The 20,488-nt window shown below is 35.6% G+C and overlaps 4 non-coding genes across 4 annotated transcripts; all 4 read right to left on the bottom strand.

Moving 5' to 3' along the window:
• Nucleotides 1-5,183: 5,183 nt before the first annotated feature.
• On the bottom strand, nucleotides 5,184-5,255 carry TRNAC-GCA (transfer RNA cysteine (anticodon GCA)). The gene has a single exon. It is a non-coding gene; the product is annotated as a tRNA-Cys (tRNA).
• A 2,782-nt stretch (nucleotides 5,256-8,037) lies between these two features.
• On the bottom strand, nucleotides 8,038-8,109 carry TRNAC-GCA (transfer RNA cysteine (anticodon GCA)). Its single transcript has one exon. It is a non-coding gene; the product is annotated as a tRNA-Cys (tRNA).
• An 883-nt stretch (nucleotides 8,110-8,992) lies between these two features.
• On the bottom strand, nucleotides 8,993-9,064 carry TRNAS-GCU (transfer RNA serine (anticodon GCU)). Its single transcript has one exon. It is a non-coding gene; the product is annotated as a tRNA-Ser (tRNA).
• A 5,617-nt stretch (nucleotides 9,065-14,681) lies between these two features.
• On the bottom strand, nucleotides 14,682-14,753 carry TRNAC-ACA (transfer RNA cysteine (anticodon ACA)). The gene has a single exon. It is a non-coding gene; the product is annotated as a tRNA-Cys (tRNA).
• Between the last annotated feature and the right edge of the window lie 5,735 nt (nucleotides 14,754-20,488).

The following is a 20,488-nucleotide window of genomic DNA, read 5'->3' on the forward strand; positions in this document are numbered from 1 at the left end:
GAATGTTGAAAACTGCCCTTATTAAAAAAGATGATAGAGTGGGTGACTCTATGGAACTTGTAGAACTAATGACATCAGTGCACTTCTGGTCAGCTGTACAAATTAATACATTTCATTAAGGGCATATTATTGGTTTCCACCACAGTTTTATAACATTCATAAGAGCTTCCAATGGACTATTTCAAACTGATCATATCACCAGTAGAACTTGGGTGAATGTAAAACACAGCTTGTATCATATGAAGAAATCCTAAACAGCGTAATGGTGTTTACATTATGTTCCAGGTAATGATCAGGAATATTTCAAATGTAGAAATGTGTTGCTCATTACATAAAATGCTAAGATTGTAAATGTTTACTTCAATTTATTTAATTAAAAACATATTTCTAGAGGTAAAACAGTTGGACAAGGGGGCACCCAGATATGCACTAGGAACCTTTTGATCTGCAGTGAAATGCTCTACCCCTGAGCTATATACCCCCATTTCTGAAACGTTCACCTTTATTTATTCAGTAATATGTACAAAGTGGAAGCAACATGCAATCACCATGAAAGCAAAGCATTTTCAGCCACCAAACCCTCCTTATAAGTATATGGGGTGCGAAGGATGTCCTTTATCTGCCTTGGTAAAATACAGTGAGGTTTCCAAGAATTCATACATTTCGTATCACATGTAGATCTTGGAACATGGAAAAAAAATCTTTTGTCAAATGCACAAATTCTGCAAAATGTAACTGCTTCTCTACTGCAGTTTGTTGATTTTGTGCCAAGAGCATAGTTAAACCCAATTGTTCATTCTTTTGTATATGAAATGATGATATATCTTATTGTTTCTTACAGTGCATTGGGTTGAAAAATATTTTAACAGGATCTATTGAAGAGGGTATATGGTTATGAAACAGGGACTTCTTGATCTGCATTCCTACGCCCTACCACTGAGTTAAACCCTTGAATGCTGAAAACTGCCCTTGTTTCAAAAGGTGATAGAGTGGTTGACTGTATGGAACTTGTAGAACTAATGACATCAGGGCACTTCTGGTCAGCTGTACAAATTAATACATTTCATTAAGGGCATATTATTGGTTTCCACCACAGTTTTATAACATTCATATGAGCTTCGAATGGACTATTTCAAACTGATAATATCACCAGTAGAACTTAGGTGAATGTAAAACACAGCTTGTATCATATGAAGAAATCCTAAACAGTTTCCTGGTGTTTACCCTATGTTTCAGGAGATGATCAGGAGTATTTCAAATGTAGAAATGTGTTGCTCATTACATAAAATGCTAAGATTGTAAATCTTTTCTTCAATTTATTTAATTAAAAAAATATTTCTACAGGTAAAACAGTTGGACAAGGGGGAACCCAGACTTGAACTGGGGACCTTTTGATCTGCAGTGAAATGCTCTACCCCTGAGCTATACCCCCATTTCTGAAATGTTCACCTTTATTAATTCAGTGATATGTGCAAAGTGCAAGCAACATGCAATCACCATCATAGCAATGCATTTGCAGCCACCAAACCCTCCTTATAAGTATAAGGGGTACAAAAGATGTCCTTTATCTGCCTTGGTAAAATACAGTGAGGTTATCATTGCAAGAATTCATACATTTCGTATCACATGTAGATCTTGGAACATGGAAAAAAAAACTTTGTCAAATGCACAAATTCTGCAAAACGTAACTGTTTCTCTACTGCATTTTTTTGATTTTGTGCTAAGAGCATAGTTAAACCCAAATGTTCATTGTTTTGTATATGAAATGATAATATATCTTATTGTTTCTTACAGTGAATTGGGTTGAAAAACATTGAACAGGATCTATTGAAGAGGGTATATGGTTATGGAACAGGGACGTCTTGAACTACACTCCTACGCTCTACCACTGACATAAACCCTTGAATGTTGAATACTGCCCTTTTTTAAAAAGGTGATAGAGTGGGTGACTGTATGGAACTTGTAGAACTAATGACATCAGTGCCCTTCTCGTCAGCTGTACAAATTAATACCTTTCATTAAGGGCATATTATTGGTTTCCACCACAGTTTTATAACATTCATATGAGCTTCCAATGGAATATTTCAAACGGATCATATCACCAGTAAAATTTGGGTGAATGTAAAACACAGCTTGTATCATATGAAGAAATCCTAAACAGATTAATGGTGTTTACCCTATGTTTCAGGTGATGATCAGGAGTATTTCAAATGTAGAAATGTGTTGCTCATTACATAAAATGCTAATATTGTAAATGTTTACTTCAATTTATTTAATTAAAAAATATTTCTACAGGTAAAACAGTTGGACAAGGGGGCACCCAGATTTGAAGTAGGGACCTTTTGATCTGCAGTGAAATGCTCTACCCCTGAGCTATACCCCCATTTCTGAAATGTTCACCTTTATTAATTCAGTAAAAATTTAATTCAGTAAAAAGTACAAAGTGTAAGCAACATGCAATCACCATCAAAGCAGTGCATTTTCAGCCACCAAACCCTCCTTATAAGTATATGGGGTGTGAAGGATGTCCTTTATCTGCCTTGGTAAAATACAGTGAGGTTTCCATTGCAAGAATTCATACATTTCGTATCACATGATCTTGGAACATGGAAAAACATATTTTGTCAAATGCACAAATTCTGCAAAATGTAACTGCTTCTCTACTGCAGTTTGTTGATTTTGTGCTAAGAGCATAGTTAATGAGCATAGTTCATTGTTTTGTATATGAAATGATGATATATCCTATTGTTTCTTAAAGTGCATTGGTTTGAAAAACATTTTAACAGGATCTATTGAAGAGGGTATATGGTTATGAAACAGGGACTTCTTGATCTGCATTCCTACGCCCTACCACTGAGTTAAACCCTTGAATGCTGAAAACTGCCCTTGTTTAAAAAGGTGATAGAGTGGTTGACTGTATGGAACTTGTAGAACTAATGACATCAGGGCACTTCTGGTCAGCTGTACAAATTAATACATTTCATTAAGGGCATATTATTGGTTTCCACCACAGTTTTATAACATTCATATGAGCTTCCAATGGACTATTTCAAACTGATAATATCACCAGTAGAACTTGGGTGAATGTAAAACACAGCTTGTATCATATGAAGAAATCCTAAACAGTTTCCTGGTGTTTACCCTATGTTTCAGGAGATGATCAGGAGTATTTCAAATGTAGAAATGTGTTGCTCATTACATAAAATGCTAAGATTGTAAATGTTTTCTTCAATTTATTTAATTAAAAAAATATTTCTACAGGTAAAACAGTTGAACAAGGGGGCACCCGTATTAGAACTAGGGACCTCTTGATCTGCAGTCAAATGCTCTACCACTGAGCTATACCCCCAGTTCTGAAAAGTTCCCCTTTATTAATTGAGTAATATGTACAAAGTGCAAGCAACATGCAATCACCATCAAAGCAATGCATTTTCAGCCACCAAACCCTCCTTATAAGTATATGAGCTGCGAAGAATGTCCTTTATCTGCCTTGGTAAAATACAATGAGGTTTCCATTGCAAGAATTCATACATTTCATATCACATGTAGATCTTGGAACATGGAAAAAAAAATATTTTGCCAAATGCACAAATTCTGCAAAATGTAACTGCTTCTCTACTGCAGTTTGTTGATTTTGTGCTAAGAGCATAGTTAAACCCAATTGTTCATTGTTTTGTATATGAAATGATGATAAATCCTATTGTTTCTTACAGTGCATTGGGTTGAAAAACATTTTAACAGGATCTATTGAAGAGGGTATATGGTTATGAAACAGGGACCTCTTCAACTACACTCCTACGCTCTACCACTGACATAAACCCTTGAATGTTGAAAACTGCCCTTTTTAAAAAAGGTGATAGAGTGGGTGACTCTATGGAACTTGTAGAACTAATGACATCAGTGCACTTCTGGTCAGCTGTACAAATTAATAAATTTCATTAATGGCATATTATTGGTTTCCACCACAGTTTTATAACATTCATATGAGCTTCCAATGGACTATTTCAAACGAATAATATCACCAGTAGAACTTGGGTGAATGTAAAACACAGCTTGTATCATATGAAGAAATCCTAAACAGTTTCATGGTGTTTACCCTATATTTCAGGAGATGATCAGGAGTATTTCAAATGTAGAAATGTGTTGCTCATTACATAAAATGCTAAGATTGCAAATGTTTTATTCAATTTATTAAAAAAAATATTTCTACAGGTAAAACAGCTGAACAAAGGGGCACCCAGATTTGAACTAGGGACCTCTTCATCTACAGTCAAATGCTCTACCACTGAGCAATACCCCCAGTTCTGAAAACTTCACCTTTATTAATTCAGTAATATGTACAAAGTGCAAGCAACATGCAATCACCATCAAAGCAATGCATTTCCAGCCACCAAACCCTCCTTATAAGTATATGGGGTGCGAAGGATGTCCTTTATCTGACTTGGTAAAATACAGTGAGGTTTCCATTGCAAGAATTCATACATTTCGTATCACATGTAGATCTTGGAACATGGAAAAAAAACTTTTGTCAAATGCACACATTCTGCAAAACGTAACTGTTTCTCTACTGCATTTTGTTGATTTTGTGCTAAGAGCATAATTAAACCCAATTGTTCATTGTTTTGTTTATGAAATGATGATATATCTTATTGTTTCTTACAGTGCATTGGGTTAAAACATACACTTTAACAGGATCTATTGAAGAGGGTATATGGTTATGAAACATGAACTTCTTGAAAAGCCCTCCTACGCTCTACCACTTACATAAACCCTTGAATGCTGAAAACTGCCCTTTCTTAAAAAGGTGATAGAGTGGGTAACTGTATGGAACTTGTAGAACTAATGACATCAGTGCACTTCTGGTCAGCTGTACAAATTAATACATTTCATTAAGGGCATATTATTGGTTTCCACCACAGTTTTATAACATTCATATGAGCTTCCAATGGACTATTTCAAACTAATCATATCACCAGTAGAAATTGGGTGAATGTAAAACACAGCGTGTATCATATGAAGAAATCCTAAACAGTTTAATGGTGTTTACCCTATGTTTCAGGTGATGATCAGGAGTATTTCAAATGTAGAAATGTGTTGCTCATTACATAAAATGCTAAGATTGTAAATGTTTACTTCAATTTATTTAATTAAAAAAATATTTCTACAGGTAAAACAGTTGAACAAGGGGGCACCCAGATTTGAACTAGGGACCTCTTGATCTGCAGTCAAATGCTCTATCACTGAGCTATACCCCCAGTTCTCAAATGTTCACTTTTATTAATTCAGTAATATGTACAAAGTGCAAGCAACATGCACTCACCATCAACGCAATGCATTTTCAGCCACCAAACCCTCCTTATAAGTAATGGGGTGCGAAGGATGTCCTTTATCTGCCTTGGTAAAATACAGTGAGGTTTCCATTGCAAGAATTCATACATTTTGTATCACATGTAGATCTTGGAACATGGAAAACAAATCTTTTGTCAAATGCACAAATTCTGCAAAATGTAACTGCTTCTCTACTGCAGTTTCTTGATTTTGTGCTAAGAGCATAGTTAAACCCAATTGTTCATTGTTTTGTATATGAAATGATGATATATCCATTTGTTTCTTACAGTGCATTGGGTTGAAAAACATTTTAACAGGATCTATTGAAGAGGGTATATGGTTATGAAACAGCGACTTCTTGAACTACACTCCTACGCTCTACCACTGACATAAACCCTTGAATGTTGAAAACTGCCCTTTTTTAAAAAGGTGATAGAGTGGGTGACTGAATGGAACTTGTAGAACTAATGACATCGGTGCACTTCTGGTCAGCTGTACAAATTAATACATTTCATTAAGGGCATGTTATTGGTTTGCACCACAGTTTTATAACATTCATATGAGCTTCCAATGGACTATTTCAAACTGATAATATCACCAGTAGAACTTGGGTGAATGTAAAACACAGCTTGTATCATATGAAGAAATCCTAAACGGTTTCATGGTGTTTACCCTATGTTTCAGGAGATGATCAGGAGTATTTCTAATGTAGAAATGTGTTGCTCATTACATAAAATGCTAAGATTGTAAATGTTTTCTTCAATTTATTTAATTATAAAAATATTTCTACAGGTGAAACAGTTGAACAAGGAGGCACCCAGATTTGAACTAGGGACCTCTTGATCTGTAGTCAAATGCTCTACCACTGAGCTATACCCCAGTTCTGAAAAGTTCACATTTATTAGTTCAGTAATATGTACAAAGTACAAGCAATATGCAATCACCATGAAAGCAATGCATTTTCAGCCACCAAACCCTCCTTATAAGTGTATGGGGTGCGAAGGATGTCCTTTATCTGCCTTGGTAAAATACAGTGAGGTTTCCATTGCAAGAATTCATACATTTCGTATCACATGTAGATCTTGGAACATGAAAAAAAAATCTTTTGTCAAATGCACAAATTCTGCAAAATGTAACTGCTTCTCTACTGCAGTTTGTTGATTTTGTGCTAAGAGCATAGTTAAACCCAATTGTTCATTGTTTTGTATATGAAATGATTATATATCTTATTGTTTCTTACAGTGCATTGGGTTGAAAAACATTTAACAGGATCTATTGAAGAGGGTATATGGTTATGAAACAGGGACTTCTTGAACTACACTCCTACGCTCTACCACTGACATAAACCCTTGAATGTTGAAAACTGCCCTTTTTTAAAAAGGTGAGAGAGTGGGTGACTCTAAGGAACTTGTAGAACTAATGGCATCAGTGCACTTCTGGTCAGCTGTACAAATTAATACATTTCATTAAGGGCATATTATTGGTTTCCACCACAGTTTTATAACATTCATAAGAGCTTCCAATGAACTATTTCAAACTGATCATATCACCAGTAGAACTTGGGTGAATGTAAAACACAGCTTGTATCATATGAAGAAATCCTAAACAGCTTAATGGTGTTTACCCTATGTTTCAGGTGATGATCAGGAGTATTTCAAATGTAGAAATGTGTTGCTCATTACATAAAATGCTAAGATTGTAAATGTTTACTTCAATTTATTTAATTAAAAACATATTTCTACAGGTAAAACAGTTGAACAAGGGGTCACCCAGATTTGAACAAGGGACCTCTTGATCTGCAGGCAAACGCTCTACCACTGAGCTATACCCCCAGTTCTGAAAAATTCCCCTTTATTAATTCAGTAATATGTACAAAGTGCAAGCAACATGCAATCACCATCAAAGCAATGCATTTTCAGCCACCAAACCCTCCTTATAAGTATATGAGGTGCAAAGGATGTCCTTTATCTGCCTTGGTAAAATACAGTGAGGTTTCCATTGCAAGAATTCATACATTTCGTATCACATGTAGATCTTGGAACATGGAAAAAAAATCTTTTGCCAAATGCACAAAGTCTGCAAAATGTAACTGCTTCTCTACTACAGTTTGTTGATTTTGTGCTAAGAGCATAGTTAAACCCAATGTTCATTGTTTTGTATATGAAATGATGATATATCCTATTGTTTCTTACAGTGCATTGGGTTGAAAAACATTTTAACAGGATCTATTGAAGAGGGTATATGGTTATGAAACAGGGACTTCTTGAACTACACTCCTACGCTCTACCACTGACATAAACCATTGAATGTTGAAAACTGCCCTTTTTAAAAAAGATGATAGAGTGGGTGACTTTATGGAACTTGTAGAACTAATGACATCAGTGCACTTCTGGTCAGCTGTACAAATTAATACATTTCATTAAGGGCATATTATTGGTTTCCACCACAGTTTTATAACATTCATATGAGCTTCCAATGGACTATTTCAAACTAATAATATCACCAGTAGAACTTGGGTGAATGTAAAACACAGCTTGTATCATATGAAGAAATCCTAAACAGTTTCATGGTGTTTACCCTATATTTCAGGAGATGATCAGGAGTATTTCAAATGTAGAAATGTGTTGCTCATTACATAAAATGCTAAGATTGTAAATGTTTTATTCAATTCATTTAAAAAAATATTTCTACAGGTAAAACAGCTGAACAAGGGGGCACCCAGATTTGAACTAGGGACCTCTTGATCTGCAGTCAAATGCTCTACCACTGAGCGATACCCCCAGTTCTGAAAAGCTCACCTTTATTAATTCAGTAATATGTACAAAGTGCAAGCAACATGCAATCACCATCAAAGCAATGCATTTCCAGCCACCAAACCCTCCTTATAAGTATATGGGGTGCGAAGGATGTCCTTTATCTGACTTGGTAAAATACAGTGAGGTTTCCATTGCAAGAATTCATACATTTCGTATCACATGTAGATCTTGGAACATGGAAAAAAAACTTTTGTCAAATGCACAAATTCTGCAAAACGTAACTGTTTCTCTACTGCATTTTGTTGATGTTGTGCTAAGAGCATAGTTAAACCCAATTGTTCGTTGTTTTGTATATGAAATGATGATATATCTTATTGTTTCTTACAGTGCATTGGGTTAAAACATACATTTTAACAGGATCTATTGAAGAGGGTATATGGTTATGAAACATGAACTTCTTGAAAAGCCCTCCTACGCTCTACCACTGACATAAACCCTTGAATGATGAAAACTGCCCTTTTTTAAAAAGGTGATAGAGTGGGTGACTGTATGGAACTTGTAGAACTAATGACATCAGTGCACTTCTGGTCAGCTGTACAAATTAATACATTTCATTAAGGGCATATTATTGGTTTCCACCACAGTTTTATAACATTCATATGAGCTTCCAATGGACTATTTCAAACTAATCATATCACCAGTAGAACTTGGGTGAATGTAAAACACACTGTGTATCATATGAAGAAATCCTAAACAGTTTAATGGTGTTTACCCTATGTTTCAGGTGATGATCAGGAGTATTTCAAATGTAAAAATGTTTTGCTCATTACATAAAATGCTAAGATTGTAAATGTTTACTTCAATTTATTTAATTAAAAAAATATTTCTACAGGTAAAACAGTTGAACAAGGGGGCACCCAGATTTGAACTAGGGACCTCTTGATCAGCAGTCAAATGTTCTATCACTGAGCTATACCCCCAGTTCTGAAAAGTTCCCTTTTATTTATTCAGTAATATGTACAAAGTGCAAGCAACATGCAATCACCATCAAAGCAATGCATTTTCAGCCACCAAAACCCTCCTTATAAGTATATGGGGTGCGAAGGATGTCCTTTATCTGCCTTGGTAAAATACAGTGAGGTTTCCATTGCAAGAATTCATACATTTTGTATCACATGTAGATCTTGGAACATGGAAAACAAATCTTTTGTCAAATGCACAAATTCTGCAAAATGTAACTTCTTCTCTACTGCAGTTTGTTGATTTTGTGCTAAGAGCATAGTTAAACCCAATTGTTCATTGTTTTGTATATAAAATGATGATATATCCTTTTGTTTCTTACAGTGCATTGGGGTGAAAAACATTTTAACAGGATCTATTGAAGAGGGTATATGGTTATGAAACAGCGACTTCTTGAACTACACTCCTACACTCTACCACTGACATAAACCCTTGAATGTTGAAAACTGCCCTTTTTTAAAAAGGTGATAGAGTGGGTGACTGTATGGAACTTGTAGAACTAATGACATCAGTGCACTTCTGGTCAGCTGTACAAATTAATACATTTTATTAAGGGCATATTATTGGTTTCCACCACAGTTTTATAACATTCATATGAGCTTCCAATGGACTATTTCAAACTGATAATATCACCAGTAGAACTTGGGTGAATGTAAAACACAGCTTGTATCATACGAAGAAATCCGAAACAGTTTCATGGTGTTTACCCTATGTTTCAGGAGATGATCAGGAGTATTTCAAATGTAGAAATGTGTTGCTCATTACATAAAATGCTAAGATTGTAAATGTTTACTTCAATTTATTTAATTAAAAACATATTTCTACAGGTAAAACAGTTGGACAAGGGGGGCACCCAGATTTGAACTAGGTACCTTTTGATCTGCAGTGAAATGCTCTACCCCTGAGCTATACCCCCATTTCTGAAATGTTCACCTTTATTTATTCAGTAATATGTACAAAGTGCAAGCAACATGCAATCACCATCAAAGCAATGCATTTTCAGCCACCAAACCCTCCTTATAAGTATAAGGGGTACAAAAGATGTCCTTTATCTGCCTTGGTAAGATACAGTGAGGTTTCCATTGCAAGAATTCATACATTTCGTATCACATGTAGATCTTGGAACATGGAAAAAAAATATTTTGTCAAATGCACAAATTCTGCAAAATGTAACTGCTTCTCTACTGCAGTTTGTTGATTTTGTGCTAAGAGGATAGTTAAACCCAATTGTTCATTGTTTTGTATATGAAATTATGATATATCTTATTGTTTCTTACAGTGCATTCGGTTAAAAAATACATTTTAACAGGATCTATTGACGAGGGTATATGGTTATGAAACAGGAACTTCTTGAAAAGCCCTCCTACACTCTACCACTGACATAAACCCTTGAATGCTGAAAACTGCCCTTTTTTAAAAAGGTGATAGAGTGGGTGACTGTATGGAACTTGTAGAACTAATGACATCAGTGCACTTCTGGTCAGCTGTACAGATTAATACCAATAGTTAACCAAATTAACTATTGGTTTCCACCACAGTTTTATCACATTCATATGAGCTTCCAATGGACTATTTCAAACTAATCATATCACCAGTAGAACTTGGGTGAATGTAAAACACAGCTTGTATCATATGAAGAAATCCTAAACAGTTTAATGGTGTTTACCCTATGTTTCAGGTGATGATCAGGAGTATTTCAAATGTAGAAATGTGTTGCTCATTACATAAAATGCTAAGATTGTAAGTGTTTACTTAATTAAAAAAAATATGTCTACAGGTAAAACAGTTGAACAAGGAGGCACCCAGATTTGAACTAGGGACCTCTTGATCTACAGTCAAATGCTCTACGACTGAGCTATACCCCCAGATCTGAAAAGTTCACTTTTATTAATTTAGTAATATGTACAAAGTGCAAGCAACATGCAATCACCATCAAAGCAATGCATTTCCAGCCACCAAACCCTCCTTATAAGTATATGGGGTGCGAAGGATGTCCTTTATCTGACTTGGTAAAATACTGGGAGGTTTCCATTGCAAGAATTCATACATTTCGTATCACATGTAGATCTTGGAACATGGAAAAAAAACTTTTGTCAAATGCACACATTCTGCAAAACGTAACTGTTTCTCTACTGCATTTTGTTGATTTTGTGCTAAGAGCATAGTTAAACCCAATTGTTCATTGTTTTGTATATGAAATGATGATATATCTTATTGTTTATTACAGTGCATTGGGTTAAAACATACATTTTAACAGGATCTATTGAAGAGGGTATATGGTTATGAAACATGAACCTCTTGAAAAGCCCTCCTACGCTCTACCACTGACATAAACCCTTGAATGCTGGGTGATAGAGTGGGTGACTGTATGGAACTTGTAGAACTAATGACATCAGTGCACTTCTGGTCAGCTGTACAAATTAATACATTTCATTAAGGGCATATTATTGGTTTCCACCACAGTTTTATAACATTCATATGAGCTTCCAATGGACTATTTCAAACTGATAATATCACCAGTAGAACTTGGGTGAATGTAAAACACAGCTTGTATCATATGAAGAAATCCTAAACAGTTTCATGGTGTTTACCCTATGTTTCAGGAGATGATCAGGAGTATTTCTAATGTAGGAATGTGTTGCTCATTACATAAAATGCTAAGATTGTAAATGTTTTCTTCAATTAAAAACATATTTCTACAGGTAAAACAGTTGAACAAGGGGGCACCCAGATTTGAACTAGGGACCTCTTGATCTGCAGTGAAATGCTCTACCACTGAGCTATACCCCCATTTCTGAAAAGTTCTCTTTTATTAATTCAGTAATATGTACAAAGTGCAAGCAACATGCAATCACCATCAAAACAATGCATTTTCAGCCACCAAACCCTCCTTATAAGTATAAGTGGTACAAAAGATGTCCTTTATCTGCCTTGGTAAAATACAGTGAGGTTTCCATTGCAAGAATTCATACATTTCGTATCACATGTAGATCTTGGAACATGGAAAAAAATATTTTGTCAAATGCACACATTCTGCAAAATGTAACTGCTTCTCTACTGCAGTTTGTTGATTTTGTGCTAAGAGCATAGTTAATCCCAATTGTTTATTGTTTTGTATATGAAATGATGATATATCCGATTGTTTCTTACAGTGCATTGGGTTGAAATACATTTTAACAGGATCTATTGAAGAGGGTATATGGTTATGAAACAGGGACTTCTTGAACTACACTCCTACGCTCTACCACTGACATAAATCCTTGAATGTTGAAAACTGCCCTTTTTTAAAAAGGTGATAGAGTGGGTGACTCTATGGAACTTGTAGAACTAATGACATCAGTGCAATTCTGGTCAGCTGTACAAATTAATACATTTCATTAAGGGCATATTATTGGTTTCCACCACAGTTTTATAACATTCATAAGAGCTTCCAATGGACTATTTCAAACTGATCATATCACCAGTAGAACTTGGGTGAATGTAAAACACAGCTTGTATCATATGAAGAAATCCTAAACAGCTTAATGGTGTTTACCCTATGTTTCAGGTGATGATCAGGAGTATTTCAAATGTAGAAATGTGTTGTTCATTACATAAAATGCTAAAATTGTAAATGTTTACTTCAATTTATTTAATTAAAAACATATTTCTACAGGTAAAACAGTTGGACAAGGGGGCACCCAGATTTGAACTAGGGACCTTTTGATCTGCAGTGAAATGCTCTACCCCTGAGCTATACCCCCATTTCTGAAATGTTCACCTTTATTTATTCAGTAATATGTACAAAGTGGAAGCAACATGCAATCACCATCAAAGCAATGCATTTTCAGCCACAAAACCCTCCTTATAAGTATAAGGGGAACAAAAGATGTCCTTTATCTGCCTTGGTAAAATACAGTGAGGTTTCCACTGCAAGAATTCATACATTTCGTATCACATGTAGATCTTGGAACATGGAAAAAAAACGTTTGTCAAATGCACAAATTCTGCAAAACGTAACTGCTTCTCTACTGCATTTTGTTGATTTTGTGCTAAGAGCATAGTTAAACCCAATTGTTCATTGTTTTTTATATGAAATGATGATATATCCTATTGTTTCTTACAGTGCATTGGGTTGAAAAACATTTTAACAGGATCTATTGAAGAGGGTATATGGTTATGAACCAGGGACTTCTTGAAAAGCACTTCTACGCTATACCACTGACATAAACCCTTACATGCTGAAAACTGCCCTTTTTTAAAAAGGTGATAGAGTGGGTGACTGTATGGAACTTGTAGATCTAATGACATCGGTGCACTTCTGGTCAGCTGTACAAATTAATACATTTCATTAAGGGCATATTATTGGTTTCCACCACAGTTTTATAACATTCATATGAACTTCCAATGGACTATTTCAAACTGATAATATCACCAGTAGAACTTGGGTGAATGTAAAACACAGCTTGTATCATATGAAGAAATCCTAAACAGTTTCATGGTGTTTACCCTATGTTTCAGGAGATAATCAGGAGTATTTCTAATGTAGAAATGTGTTGCTCATTACATAAAATGCTAAGATTGTAAATGTTTTCTTCAATTTATTTAATTAGAAAAATATTTCTACAGGTAAAACAGTTGAACAAGGGGGCACCCAGTTTTGAACTAGGGAACTCTTGATCTGCAGTGAAATGCACTACCACTGAGCTATACCCCATTTCTGAAAAGTTCACCTTTATTAATTCAGTAATATGTACAAAGTACAAGCAACATGCAATCACCATCAAAGCAATGCATTTTCAGCCACAAAACCCTCCTTATAAGTATATGGGGTGCGAAGGATGTCCTTTATCTGCCTTGGTAAAATACAGTGAGGTTTCCATTGCAAGACTTCATACATTTCTTATCACATGTAGATCTTGGAACATGGAAAAAAAATCTTTTGTCAAATGCACAAATTCTGCAAAATTTAACTGCTTCTCTACTGCAGTTTGTTGATTTTGTGCTAAGAGCATAGTTAAACCCAATTGTTCATTGTTTTTTATATGAAATGATGATATATCCTATTATTTCTTACAGTGCATTGGGTTGAAAAACATTTTAACAGGATCTATTGAAGAGGGTATATGGTTATGAAACAGGGACTTCTTGAAAAGCACTCCTACGCTCTACCACTGACATAAACCCTTGAATGCTGAAAACTGCCCTTTTTGAAAAAGGTGATAGAGTGGGTGACTGTATGGAACTTGTAGAACTAATGACATCAGTGCACTTCTGGTCAGCTGTACAAATTAATAAATTTCATTAAGGGCATGTTATTGGTTTGCACCACAGTTTTATAACATTCATATGAGCTTCCAATGGACTATTTCAAACTGATAATATCACCAGTAGAAACTGGGTGAATGTAAAACACAGCTTGTATCATATGAAGAAATCCTAAACAGTTTCATGGTGTTTACCCTATGTTTCAGGAGATGATCAGGAGTATTTCTAATGTAGAAATGTGTTGCTCATTACATAAAATGCTAAGATTGTAAATGTTTTCTTCAATTTATTTAATTATAACAATATTTCTACAGGTAAAACAGTTGAAAAAGTGGGCACCCAGATTTGAACTAGGGACCTCTTGATCTGTAGTCAAATGCTCTACCAATGAGCTATACCCAAGTTCTGCAAAGTTCACCTTTATTAGTTCAGTAATATGTACAAAGTACAAGCAACATACAATCACCATCAAAGCAATGCATTTTCAGCCACAAAACCCTCCTTATAAGTGTATGGGGTGTGAAGGATGTCCTTTATCTGCCTTGGTAAAATACAGTGAGGTTTCCATTGCAAGAATTCATACATTTGGTATCACATGTAGATCTTGGAACATGGAAAAAAAATCTTTTGTCAAATGCACAAATTCTGCAAAATGTAACTGCTTCTCTACTGCAGTTTGTTGATTTTGTGCTAAGAGCATAGTTAAACCCAATTGTTCATTGTTTTGTATATGAAATGATGATATATCCTATTGTTTCTTACAGTGCATTGAGTTGAAAAACATTTTAACAGGATCTATTGACAAGGGTATATGGTTATGAAACAGGGACTTCTTGAACTGCACTCCTACGCTCTACCACTGAGTTAAACCCTTGAATGCTGAAAACTGCCCTTTTTTAAAAAAGTGATAGAGTGGGTGACTGTATGGAACTTGTAGAACTAATGACATCAGTGCACTTCTGGTCAGCTGTACAAATTAATACATTTCATTAAGGGCATATTATTGGTTTCCACCACAGTTTTATAACATTCATATGAGCTTCCAATGGACTATTTCAAACTGATAATATCACCAGTAGAACTTGGGTGAATGTAAAACACAGCTTGTATCATATGAAGAAATCCTAAACAGTTTCATGGTGTTTACCCTATGTTTCAGGAGATAATCAGGAGTATTTCTAATGTAGAAATGTGTTGCTCATTACATAAAATGCTAAGATTGTAAATGTTTTCTTCAATTTATTTAATTAGAAAAATATTTCTACAGGTAAAACAGTTGAGCAAGGGGGCACCCAGTTTTGAACTAGGGAACTCTTGATCTGCAGTGAAATGCTCTACCACTGAGCTATACCCCAGTTCTGAAAAGTTCGCCTTTATTAATTCAGTAATATGTACAAAGTACAAGCAACATGCAATCACCATCAAAGCAATGCATTTTCAGCCTCAAAACCCTCCTTATAAGTGTATGGGGTGCGAAGGATGTCCTTTATCTGCCTTGGTAAAATACAGTGAGGTTTCCATTGCAAGAATTCATACATTTCTTATGACATGTAGATCTTGGAACATGGAAAAAAAATCTTTTGTCAAATGCACAAATTCTGCAAAATGTAACTGCTTCTCTACTGCAGTTTGTTGATTTTGTGCTAAGAGCATAGTTAAACCCAATTGTTCATTGTTTTTTATATAAAATATGATATATCCTATTGTTTCTTACAGTGCATTAGGTTGAAAAACATTTTAACATGATCTATTGAAGAGGGTATATGGTTATGAAACAGGGACTTCTTGAACTACACTCCTATGCTCTACCACTGACATAAACCGTTGAATGTTGAAAACTGCCCTTTATTAAAAAGGTGATAGAGTGGGTGCCTCTATGGAACTTGTAGAACTAATGACTTCAGTGCACTTCTGGTCAGCTGTACAAATTAATACATTTCATTAAGGGCATATTATTGGTTTCCACCACAGTTTTATAACATTCATATGAGCTTCCAATGGATTTTTTCAAACTGATAATATCACCAGTAGAACTTGGGTGAATGTAAAACACAGCTTGTATCATAGAAAGAAATCCAAAACAGGTTAATGGTGTTTACCCTATGTTTCAGGAGATGATCAGGAGTCTTTCACATGTAGAAATGTGTTGCTCATTACATAAAATGCTAAGATTGTAAATGTTTTCTTCAATTTATTTCTACAGGTAAAACAGTTGGACAAGGGGGCACCCAGATTTGAACTAAGGACCTCGAGATCTGCAGTCAAATCCTCTACCACTGAGCAATACCCCCCTTTCTGAAATGTTCACCTTTATTTATTCAGTAATATGTACAAAGTGGAAGCAACATGCAATCACCATCAAATCAATGCATTTTCAGCCACCAAACCCTCCTTATAAGTATAAGGGGTACAAAAGATGTCCTTTATCTGCCTTGGTAAAGTACAGTGAGGTTTCCATTGCAAGAATTCATACATTTCGTATCACATGTAGATCTTGGAACATGGAAAAAAAATCTTTTGTCAAATGCACAAATTCTGCAAAATGTAACTGGTTCTCTACTGCAGTTTGTTGAATTTGTGCTAAGAGCATAGTTAAACCCAATTGTTCATTGTTTTGTATATGAAATGATGATATATCGTATTGTTTCTTACAGTGCATTGGGTTGAAAAACATTTTAACAGGATCTATTGAAGAGGGTATATGGTTATGAAACAGTGACTTCTTGAACTGCATTCCTACGCTCTACCTCTGAGTTAAACCCTTGAATGCTGAAAACTGCCCTTTTTTAAAAAGGTGATAAAGTGGGTGACTGTATGGAACTTGTAGAAGTACTGACATCAGTGCACTTCTGGTCAGCTGTACAAATTAATACATTTCATTAAGGGCATATTATTGGTTTCCACCACAGTTTTATAACATTCATATGAGCTTCCAATGGACTATTTCAAACTGATAATATCACCAGTAGAACGTGGGTGAATGTAAAACACAGCTTGTATCATATGAAGAAATCCTAAACAGTTTCATGGTGTTTACCTTATGTTTCAGGAGATGATGAGGAGTATTTCAAATGTAGAAATGTGTTGCTCATTACATAAAATGCTAAGATTGTAAATGTTTTCTTCAATTTATTTAATTAAAAACATATTTCTACAGTAAAACAGTGGAACAATGGGGCACCCAGATTTGAACTAGGGACCTCTTGATCTGCAGTCAAATGGTCTACCACTGAGCTATACCCCCAGTCCTGAAAAGTTCACCTTTATTAATTCAGTAATATGTACAAAGTGTAAGCAACATGCAATCACCATCAAAGCAATGCATTTTCAGCCACCAAACCCTCCTTATAAGTATAAGGGGTACAAAATATGTCCTTTATCTGCCTTGGTAAAATACAGTGAGGTTTCCATTGCAAGAATTCATACATTTTGTATCACATGAAGATCTTGGAACATGGAAAAAAAACGTTTGTCAAATGCACAAATTCTGCAAAACGTCACTGCTTCTCTACTGCATTTTGTTGATTTTGTGCTTAGAGCATAGCTAAACCCAATTGTTCATTGTTTTGTATATTAAATGATGATATATCTTATATTTTCTTACAGTGCATTGGGTTGAAAAACATTTTAACCGGATCTATTGAAGAGGTTATATGGTTATGAAACAGGGATTTCTTGAACTGCTTCCTACCCTCCACCACTGACATAAACCCTTGAATGCTGAAAACTGCCCTTTTTTAAAAAAGGGATAGAGTGGGTGACTGGATGGAACTTGCAGAACTAATGACATCAGTGCACTTCTGGTCAGCTGTACAAATTAATACATTTCATTAAGGGCATATTATTGGTTTCCACCACAGTTTTATAACATTCATATGAGCTTCCAATGGACTATTTCAAACTGATAATATCACCAGTAGAACTTGGGTGAATGTAAAACACAGCTTGTATCATATGCAGAAATCCTAAACAGCTTAATGGTGTTTACCCTATGTTTCAGGTGATGATCAGGAGTATTTGAAATGTAGAAATGTGTTGCTCATTACATAAAATGCTAAGATTGTAAATGTTTACTTCAATTTATTTAATTAAAAAATATTTCTACATGTAAAACAGTTGGGCAAAGGGGCACCCAGATTTGAACTAGGGATGTCACGATATTGATTTTTTTGACGGTATGATAACCTTCATTTGAAATGACGGTATACCGCGGTTATCGCAGTATAGCGCGCACGTGTGTATAAGCATTGTCTTAAATATTATTTTGACAGGAAGAGTCACATTTTCAACAAGACACCATACACAAACAAGAAAACATCACCAAGATGTTGTCTTAGTTCTTCTTACAAACATTTATTTTAGTTTTAACTCAACGGAGCAGGAGGTCCTATTTAACTTTGTAAACCAATACAACCTTTTTAGAAGTTTAATTAAAGAAGGAGGATGCCAAGACATGTGTGACACTAGGGTCTCAAAGTAGGATAGCTGGAAGGTTTTAAAAGTCAATCAACTGCAGGCATAGCTCTGGGCAATCACCCAGACCAGACTATCGTTTTTCAAGATCTACCTGCCATCACAAAAGGAAGAACGCCCAATTTGCAAATTCAATATGTTTTGTTCCTTCTGAACAATGATGGTCAGAGAAGGGGTGCCCAGGGGTTATGCCAAAACTTTTGGTTTGCTGAATTATGTTTTAGCTACACTACCAAGGTAAAACTGTCAAAAAGATCATATATCTGCTTACTCAAAGTCTGAAAAAATTCTAGGTATTAGAACGCAAGTCTGAGTGACCAGCAAACAAACCACTTCCGTTTTAGAAAAATAAAAAAAAATCACAAATTATGATGCATAAATACCAGCATGTTTACATGCTCTGTAGATAGTCTGCTCCTAAAAGGAGATAATATGTAGCCACTGCTACTGAATACACGTTCAGAAGGAACACTAGTTGCTGGGATGCATAGGTATTTTTGGGCTAGGTGTGACAGAATGGGTAATTCCTTTTGATGTTGTTTCCACCAAATGAGCGGATCCTCATTTCCCTGAAGGATTGGCAGAGCTTTGTAGTGTTTGACTTGAGCAATGATTGCTGCTTCTGGTTCAGAGTCTGCTGCCATAGAAGTGGACTGTTTCACACTTTCTGTGATTTCCCACAGTAAATCATGTAGACCTTTTCTGGGATTAACATCAATTGTTTTTTTGCTTGCTACTACTGGAGTTGGTGATGGAACGCCAAGGCTTTGCAGCTGCTGCTCACTCTGTTGTTCTTCACTACCTTGGGGGGTCCCATTTCTTGTGATGGTGGCAGTGGTAAAATCTGATTCCCGATCCTCACCTTCTTCCAGGCTGTGTTTTTCTTGTAAAGCATTTTCTTTTATTGCTTCTGTTGTATCAGACACATTACTGAGGAAGTGTTCTTTGAACCTTGGATCCAGGAATGAACAGATGTCAAGCAACAATCGTGTTTCAGGTGCCTCGTATCTACTGCTCAGGTCTGCTGCAATAGTTTCTTTCATTTCTCTCGCTAGTGGACGATCAGTGGGAGCACAAACCAGAACATTATTCAATATATGATTTAATATTGGTCTGATTGCTGATGCGGTGACACGTGTGCCACTAGCAAGGGAATCTGTGAACATGTGGACTGATCCAAGTACTAATGAAATGTCCTCAAGGTTCGTCATGTCATTTTGTTTTGGCATCAAATGCCAGAGATTTCTATCTGCCGCAAGAACTGCACACACCGCTTGCTGCTGCTCAGTGAAGCGCTCTATCATGTCGTATGTTGAGCCCCACCTTGTGACTACATCGTGAATCAGGGAATGTTTAGGAACGTTGAGATCAGTTTGTTTTAAGGTTAGCTCTCGTCTTTTCTTCCAGCTGCGGCTGAATGACTCAACCAGCCGTCTGCAACTTTTCACTGCTGTGTCAACGCGCTGAATTTTTAAACACTTTTGAATGCCTAAATTTAAGTTGTGGCCAAAGCAGCTTAAGTGTGGTACTTTAAGTACCTGTTGAAATGCTTTCTTCATGTTTGAGGCGTTATCTGTGCCAATACATGTAAGTCTATTAATGTCTACCTGCCATTGTTGTAACATGCCTTCAAATATTTCAGCTATGTGTTCTGCAGTATGGTC

The sequence above is a fragment of the Ambystoma mexicanum genome, unplaced genomic scaffold, assembly GCF_040938575.1.
Source record: "Ambystoma mexicanum isolate Mex_15411 unplaced genomic scaffold, UKY_AmexF1_1 Mex_scaf84, whole genome shotgun sequence".
Lineage (NCBI taxonomy): Eukaryota > Metazoa > Chordata > Amphibia > Caudata > Ambystomatidae > Ambystoma > Ambystoma mexicanum.